This window comes from Gossypium hirsutum, chromosome D12, assembly GCF_007990345.1.
Source record: "Gossypium hirsutum isolate 1008001.06 chromosome D12, Gossypium_hirsutum_v2.1, whole genome shotgun sequence".
Classification (NCBI taxonomy): domain Eukaryota; kingdom Viridiplantae; phylum Streptophyta; class Magnoliopsida; order Malvales; family Malvaceae; genus Gossypium; species Gossypium hirsutum.
This window is the reverse complement of record NC_053448.1, coordinates 55,321,380-55,330,840: the sequence shown is the minus strand read 5'-3', so window position 1 is coordinate 55,330,840 and position 9,461 is coordinate 55,321,380. Positions and strand designations below refer to the sequence as shown.

Sequence of the window (9,461 nt, the reverse complement as noted above, 5' to 3'; positions counted from 1 at the left end):
CAACCAAACACTCCAGTATGGCACCCAGTGCCTCATCGGATAGTTCGAAGCAATAGTTGACACCCAGTGTCTCATCGGCAAAGCCAAAGAAAGTTGGTACCCAGTACCTCATCGAATTTATCCGAAGAAATATAGTGACACCCAGTGTCTCATCAACTCGAGGTCGAAGTATCTCTGAACTCTTCCAATCCTATGGCATGCCAACTATATCCGACTCAGCCCGACTAATTAATAGGGTATTTAAATCACATATAACCTCAATTCAATCACAATTTCTCACATTTTCCATTCAATCATTTTTCCACCTTTCAATCAATAATTAATCCATAAATTCACACATTTTCACAACTCAATACCTTTCCATTCAATTTAATATCAGTCACAATTCGAATCAAATTCACTTCTCGCTTTCAATCAACAAACAATTCAAATATTAATTCATATCAACTATTCAATTTAATTTCCACTCATCTTAATAATAATAATAATAATAATAACAATAATAATAATAATAATAATAATAATAATAATAATAATACTTACCTCACATTTCATTTACCAAACACATAAATTAAAATTTAACATTTAATAATAAATAACTTGAATTATAGTAATACAAACCGTGATTTTCTCGAGTTTACTCCTCGATAATCTTCTCTTTTCCCTTCCGTGCCGATGCTTCTGGTTCTTTGCTAGCTACGAAAATAATAATAATTTACACTATTAATTTTAGCACTAATTATGATAAATAATTGAATTTCTATTCAATTTCTTCCTTATTCTCAATTTAATCCTAACTAAGTTCACTTACTTTCCTAATTCAATTCACACTCTATTTCTATTCAAATTTCATCCAAACTCAAATGTAACTATTAAAATTTCAGCATATTTTCCTAATTTCGAATTTCTCTCAATTTAATCCCTAAAACATAAAAATTATAGTTTCTTTTACAATTTAATCCTTTTATCAATTCTAACTTGAAATTCATTCAATTAAATCCCTAATTCATCTCTTTTGTTCAACATAAACTATACTTGAAAACCTATGAACTTACAAAATATCAACTTAATTCCATCAAAACCTTGTTTTAAAACTTCTAAAACATCAAAATTAAGAGAAAAGAGCTTAATTGACTTACCAAATTAAACTCCAAGCTTTAAAAACCTTATTTTCCCTTTTTCTTCTTTCTTTCCCCTGTTTTCGAAAGAGCTTCTGTTCTTTTTTCTTCTCTGTTTCTTTCTTTTACTTTATTTTATTTGCTTTATTATTTTTAATTACTAAATAATTAATATAATATTAATATAATATATCTTATGCTTAAATATTAAGTAAACCAATTGTTTAATTACATTTGTACATATTTATTTTATTACACTTGTATAAATTTTATACAATTTATTTGTCAATTATTTTATTTATTTAATAAAAATCTATTTAACAACAAATAATAATATTACAAATGTACATATATATATTTAATTTATAAATGTACAATATCATCTATACCATGCATTTATCATCATTTATTTTATTTATCACACAAAAATCTTATAATTTAATTATTTAATTAATAAATATCTCTTAACTTAATACTTATAATAAATAATAAATATCTTTTTACTTAAAATCCAAGAAAACATACAATTATATTACAAGTGTACAAATACATATATTACACATGTACAAATTTTATTACCATACAATTGTCTTTATCTTATTTATTTCCAATAATTAATATTTGAACTTTAATTAATATAATTTATAATGTTTTAATTAATAATATTTTTATAATATTAATCAAGAAAAATCTAAGATTTTTCCATGTATTGCCGCCTACTCTTAAGCCATTGGCTTATTTACCTATTTAGTCCCTATTATTTTCTTTTGATCTATAATTAGACTTTTACCCTTTATTCAATTTAATCCCTTTTTCCTAATTACTCTTAATTTAGCTAAATTCACATATCTAAAACCTAATTAAACACACAACTTGTCTCGTAAATATTTCTAATAATTATTTTCAAACTCAATTTACTGAGACAGAGGCCTGATATCATACTTTTCCGATGCCCGTGAATTTTGGGTCATTACAATTTCGATTAGCATAGTTAATTAAAAATTGTGTTTAATATAGGTTTAGAAATGTGATAATATCTACTTTACCCCTGTTGAAGCTCTAAATCTTGAAGAGGACAGAGATAACCGGAATTGAAGCTTGAAATTGCTTAGTTGATCACTTGTTGTGATAGAATAAAATTGTGTGGTAAGTGTTTCTAAAGGCGATTTGGTAAATTGACCCTTGATTATGTTTAATTAGTACCTTAATTAATGATTAAAATTAATTAATTATGGATGAATGGTTGATTTTGCAAGATTGGTATTAAATGTGCAAAAATTGAATTTGTAGTGAAAAGAAAAGGTAAGTGAGTTTTTGGGTGGTATTGTGCTATTTAATTAAATTAATTTTAAGGATGATTTTAAGCATGTGTACTGAATTTTTTTATCATGAAATGTTGGTGTTACAATTTGTAACTGAATTTGGGAAATTGATGAATGAATTGCTTGATTTAATTAGCTGCTAAATGGCCATGTTACAAGTTATACATAATCATTTTGTCATATTAAATTGAGCACAATAATGACTTTTTTGTATGCTATGTTTGACTGAATATATTGGCAACATGCATGGTGAATCCATTGGATATAGTTGGCATGCCATAGGATTTGTGGGCACTGCATGCCATAGGATTTGTGGGCACTTACCTTTGTTTGTGACATTGTGAGCATATGGCTCTAGGTGGACTGTTTTGTTTGGAGTAGATAAGGGAGTGTTGAGCATGAGTCTCCACTTAATGGGATATTTGAGGCACTATAAGGAAGCGTGTGCTTCGGCCCGCTCAACTTGGTGGACTATATTTGATATTTGTGGGAGTTTGGAGATCCTTTTATCTGATTTATGATCACCCAATTAAGCCATGAGAAATGAATGCCAGTATATTTATGTGTGATTCTTGCTATATCATTGATGATTGAATGCCATGAATAAATGATTTTTGGAATTGAAAATGCTTATGGAAAATTTAAATGACATGTTACATTTTTTTGGCTGATAATTTGTGACTGATTGGTTGTGAATTAAGCATGAATTGGATGTTTTTATTAACATTCATTGAGGTTTTTTAAAGCTCACACCCTCACATTCGTGCAGATTATTGTCGGGTTTGAAGAGTTGAGGAGCCGATCAAAAGAGTTCTAAGATATTTAGGCTTGGTAGGGACTTTATTACGCATTTTAGAGACTGTAGTCGAGCATTGTGGAACTCTCAGAAATTAGATTGATTTTGGTTGTAAATGGACATTGGACATTTATTTTGAATGGTTTTATAATAGCTTTAAGGCATGTTTGACTTTAATTATTGAATGATTTATGGTGTTTTGTTGCTTGATAACACGGTGTGTGAAGTATGAAATTTTTACTAACGATTGATTAAATGAAGCTTCCATGGAGTGGTTTTCTAGCTAATAAGGTATGCCACTTGTTTGATTTATTTAGTGTTTGTTATGCATGAAACTGATTGCTTAATTCTGTTTAATTAAGGCTTAATTGATGTCCATAAATTCAATTGAGGGTGTATATATATATATGTTAATTAATCGTAGTTAAATCGGGTTTAATTGGTCATTAAAATATGTAAAATTGGGTTTTAAAATGAGTTTTTCGCAAAAATATGTACAGTAGTTTTCACACTGGAGTGTGGGAAATTGACACAAGTGTGTGGAAATTGTAACTATCACACACGGGCATGTGCGATCTGCCAAAAAATTTTTGACGACACGAACACAGGCATTTAATGACACACAGTCTGGGGGACACGGCTGTGTGGATTTTTAGGGTTTTGAATTTTTGTCTTTTTAAATTGGTATTCTAATTTGTTTAAGTTATTATTTAGTCCTGAAAATTGATTGGTCTAATTAGAGCCTTAGATGATAAGAAAACTTGGTGAAATTTTAGGGTTAGTCTCGTAATGGGTAAATTTCAATAGAAACACACTTAATTTGTAAATTGGAATTGGTCTTGATAGTTGGTATTTATTATAATTTCGTCCCTAATAATAAAAATTGAATTAGACATAGCAAACGAACTCAATTTAAGTTGGAATTTTTAGGCTTGCATATTTTTGGCTAAAAGGAGGTCATTAAACATTTATATCTAAAATCGGATTAGTTTTACTATAGGTGGTAAAATGAAAAAAATGCTCTTCGATTAAATTACCCAGGAAAAGTATAAAATTGGCTCATAAGTTGCTTCCGCGTAAATAAATTATTAATATTTAGATAAGATTGAGGTGTTATAAGGTCAGGGTGTGTCTTGGATGATCGTTAGCCGGAGAGTCGCTTAAGTGGCTAATGTAACGCTTCAAATTTGGGCCGATCCGTCTTGACCGGGTTTGGGGTGTCACAGGGAGTGACTGTGGCAGTGGACAGAAGCTAAAACTTAAGTCAGATGACAATGTTTGTAGTTATTAATGTGTTCTTTAATCATAGCAACTACTGTCTCCTTGAAAGGACCTTCAGCTTTTCTCCATTGTAACAGTCGTTACTCCCCGTAAAAGTCCTTTTGCCTCCAACTCTGTGATGTGTCACGAAACTAACTAAAAATACGACAAAGGCAAGTGCACCCATCGATAAATAGTATAGCTATGGTGAGTAGAGATATCGTATCCACGAGGACTAAAAGTATTAGTAATTACAATTTTCTTATTATTTAACCGACAAATTGGAGTGATAGGTTTTAAACTAAAATTACTAAATTAATTTAACTAAGATCTCAACAGAGAACGAATCAGGAAAATAGTCAAATAATAACCAATGAGAGAGGCAATACCCAAGAAAGAATCCACCTAGACTTCATCTATTATTATGAATTTGAATTAAACGTTTTATTCACTTGGTATCTTGATTCGTAGAAATCCCTAAATTATGCTAATATCTCTTTCGAGAGTAAGAGCAACTGACTCTAGGTTAATTAAAATGTCTTTCCAATTAAAACCCATATTATCATATTAACTCGATCTATGGATTCCCTATTAGATTTGACTCTAATTCGGTAGATTGATGTCGTCCTATTTCTAGGATTGCATGCAACTCCCTCAATTATGCTAGATCTACTCTTAAATAGAGACTTTTCCTCCTCTGATTTAAGCACATTAAACATGAATTAATATCTCAGAAATATTAAAACAAGAGATAAGCACACATAATTGAGAACAAGAATCAAGTATTTATCATGTAAAATAGAAATAAAATAATATAATTCATCATAGGGTTCTTCTTCCCTAGGTATCTAGGTAATTAGTTCATAATTGCGAATAAAAACATCTCAAAGTCAGAATAACAACAAGAAATAAAGAAACTCATAAAAACTTCGAAAGAAATTAAAATGAGGTTTTGATCTTGATGGAAATCTTCTTCAGAGTTGGCTCAAATGGTGTTCTTCGAGTTGTTTTATTCAATATTCTCTAATGACTCACTTATTCTCTTCTTCTATTTGACATTTATCTTAGAATGCTCAAAAAGCCTAAAAATTGTGTTTTTCTGCTTGTTTGGGAAGCAAGTTGCAAAATTGACACTGTCTAGCACATGGCCGTGTGTCCAGCCAGTGTGAGAAGGCCCAGCCTATGTGGCTCATAAAATCTACTCTTTTTGTCTGATTTTCACTCCTTTTGCTCCCAAATGCTCACTTAAGTATAGAAACACGAATTCAAGGGATTAGGAGTATAAAATTCACCATTTTGCATAAATAATCATCCAAATATGCATTAAGAACGAGATTAAAATATGTTACTTTTATTATTTATCACTCTGTCACAGGTTTTGAATAGGGAGGTTAAAGATATAGCTTCGGTGGAGATGGAGAAAAAGAATAAGTTGGTTATACTGGAAAGCCCCTTAGTTTTCCCCTATGATTATGGTCTCAAACTTATGTATCAGGTTTATAAAACATCCTCTTTCGTTATCATGAAACTTGAACCCGTGACCGCATAACCATTGCCAACTAGGCTCCCGAGTTATACTCTAACCTATAACTACACAATCACGATCAACCGGGAGCCCTAGTTATACTTCAACCCGTGACTATATAATCACAGCGAGCTAAAGCCTAAGTTGTAATGCAATGAGCTTTTGACGTGATGGTTCAATCCCTACACTACAAATGAAATGTCGGGGTCTTCGAGTGCCATCGCATCGTCATGAACTCAAACACGCCTTAAGACTATCAAACTGTCTCACTCAAACAAAAATAAATTTGTAACATCCCGTTTTCAGTGATGTTGGAACAGTGGTTTTGGGACCACAATTTCGATGAGGAAATTATTATTTTATTATTTATTTAATGTCTACGGGATTATAGTAAGGCCGTATTAAAATTTTGTTAAGAAATTTTCATGTTTGCTTGATTAATTAAGTAAAAAGAACTAAATTGTAAAAGGTGTAAAAGTTGAGTTATTATAGTTTAAAGGGTCAAATTGCTATGAAATTTTAAAGTAAATGGGCTTAAATGGTAATTATACCATCCTTAATGCTAGTGGAAATATATGGACATGAAAATGTTAATCTTCAAGTTATATTATAAGGGAAAATGGTAATTAATTAAATAAAAATAAAACAAAAACCTAAAAGCTAACATCTTCTTTATTTTTACTTTGTTTCAATCGAATACCTCGTTAGAGAAGAAGAAAACTTTGGGTAGCTTTGGTTTCATTACATGGTAATTAGTTTTGTTTCATTTTTAATGATTTTTATGTTTTTGAGATCGTTTTAACTTAATCTAGCTAGTTCGAGGGTTAATTTGTAAAATTATTAAAGCTTGATGGTTATGTCATGAATGTTCTTGAATGATTTTTGATGTTAAATGATAGATTATGAATCTTTGTTGAAAAATAAACAAGTTTTGTTAAGTGATCTTTGTTGAATTTTGGAATTAGGGACTAATTTGTTAAAGGTTTAAATTCTAGGATTTTATTGTTAAATTATTGTAATTATGAGTTGTGTCAAGGTCCCTTTCATGTTTGATTAATATGGATTTTGATTAGAATGGTTAGATTTTAAGTTATAAGCTTAAGGACTAAATTGTGAAAAAGTTAAAATGTTAGGAACAAATTTGTAATTTTTCATAAATATGAAATGTGGATTAAATTGAATAATAGAAGTATTAAATTGATTGACATTTTCCATTTAAATAAAGATAAACCATGTACGGACCTAGATCGAGGAAAAATAAAAGCTTCGGATTAGCTCGATTTAACTTCCATGCCCCTAGTCATTGAGGTAAGTTTGTATGAACGATTATCGTATTAATGTTATTTAAATTGAATTTTATTATGTTACTTTTAATGTGAATGGATTGATGTATAAACATACCAATGCTACGACGAATATCGAGTCCCTATAATATACATCAACATTTATTCCCTATGATTTATACAATTACAACTTATTTGAACTTGCCCTATAAAATTGATATTTTTATTTAGAATCTTAGTACTTAATAATAGATATTTTATGTTCGGTATTGTGATTCCTAGAGTCTATCAAAAAAATTTTGCCACCTTTCATGAATAAAAGAAAAAGAAACATAAAACTTAATTGGCAAGTTCCATTTAGTATTAAACTTTTCTTCATTTATATAAACACAACAAACAATTAATTTCAAAATAACTTTAAAATAAACAAATAAGTATTAATGACGCAACAAATGAAGGCAGCAACGTAAAATATTTCCATTCCTTATATTAAATTCACACGGTTTAGGTTTTGCACTTAGGATTATTATTCAATGATCATGGGTGTTCCAAGTCTGAATGTCGTGTATTTGGCAACAATTTTGTTCAATGTATGCTCATTAATGGTGATCAACTGCGAAATGCTAGGTTTGAACTGCAACAAAGCTTGCACTAAGAACTACGCAAATGAGTGGCAACGCGAGGAATCCTCCAAAGCTCATTTTCTAGAATTTTTTGTCACCAATTTATCATATTAATTGGAGTCACTTAGAAGGCAAATACAACATCAATATTCAATAAACGAAGAAATAAACATATTGCTCTTTTTTTCATAAAAAAGGAAAAAAAAAGAAGAAAAAAGAAATGGCAGGAAAAATAATCAAGGGCAGTGAAGTTTATGTCGCAACAATGTGTGTAAGTATTCTCCTCTTTGCTCCGATTATTGTGTCACAACTAATACCGGCGGATAAATCCCAAGTAAATTCTTGGTTTAATGGAATTATCAAGTCCGTAAAAGAAAGAGATAACACCTTAAACCCTGAATTGGTTGAGGCTGAGACGAAACCTAGGATCATAAAGGTGATGTAGGGTGGGGGTGGAGAATTCGATACCATAACCAAAGCCATAAAGAGCGTTCCATCAGGGAACACCAAACGTGTGATTATATCCATCAGACCTAGATCTTACAAAGAGAAAATCAGAATTGAAAGAAATAAGCCTTTCATTACATTGTTAAGAGATCCCCAAAATATGCCAAATTTGACATTTGACAGCACTTCCAAGCAGTATGGAACTATAGATAGTGCCACTCTTATTACGGAGTGTAGTTACTTTGTGGGTGCTAATCTCAATCTATTGGTAAGTTAATGAAGAGTTTAGACATCCATGACCCATCATTTATTGAATTGATTATAAAAGGGTTTTTGTTTTTATGATGGCATGTTATACATATAGAACACTGCTCCTAGGCCAGACGGGAAAATGGTAGGAGCACAAGTGGTTGCTTTGAGAGTCTCTGGCGACAGGTCGACTTTCTATAACTGCAAGATCTTCGGCTTCCAGGACACTTTGTGTGATGACAGGGGCAACCATTTCTTTAAGGATTGCCATATTCGTGGCACTATTGATTTCATTTTCGGAAGCGGGAAATCTTTGTATCTGGTATTAATATTCTTAACACGTGAAATATGATGTATTATACCTCATATATATATTTGACCAGAAAAGCGGGATGCAGAACACAAAAATATTCGTGGAAGGAGATCCGGGACTTACACTAATTACAGCACAAGTGAGAGAGAGTTCATCGGAGGACACGGGTTATTCGTTCGTGCATGGTAGCATTTTTGGAACAACGAAGAATGCATATACTGAAATGGGAAACGTCGTCAATCCTGTTGGATGGTCTCATAATCTCCAACCTGAACGAGCCAAGTAAGATAATACTCAACCTTACAACATTACATGCCTACGAGTAAACTAATCTTTCCCAACTTTTTGATAAAGTTATTAAGATATATAAGGTGAGAATGGTCTGACACGCAGAACTATTTACTACGGAGAATACAAATGCACGGGGCAAGGAGCAAATCCCAAGACATGAGAGCCATTCGTCAAACAACTACTAGATGCGGAAGCTCAACCATTTCTGGTTCTTGATTATGTTGAAGCTACCAA

General features: G+C 31.1%; 1 pseudogene; it reads left to right on the top strand.

Moving 5' to 3' along the window:
- The first annotated feature begins 8,147 nt into the window (after window positions 1-8,147).
- LOC107956275 (pectinesterase 2-like) lies at window positions 8,148-9,222 on the top strand (annotated as a pseudogene).
- Window positions 9,223-9,461: the final 239 nt, after the last annotated feature.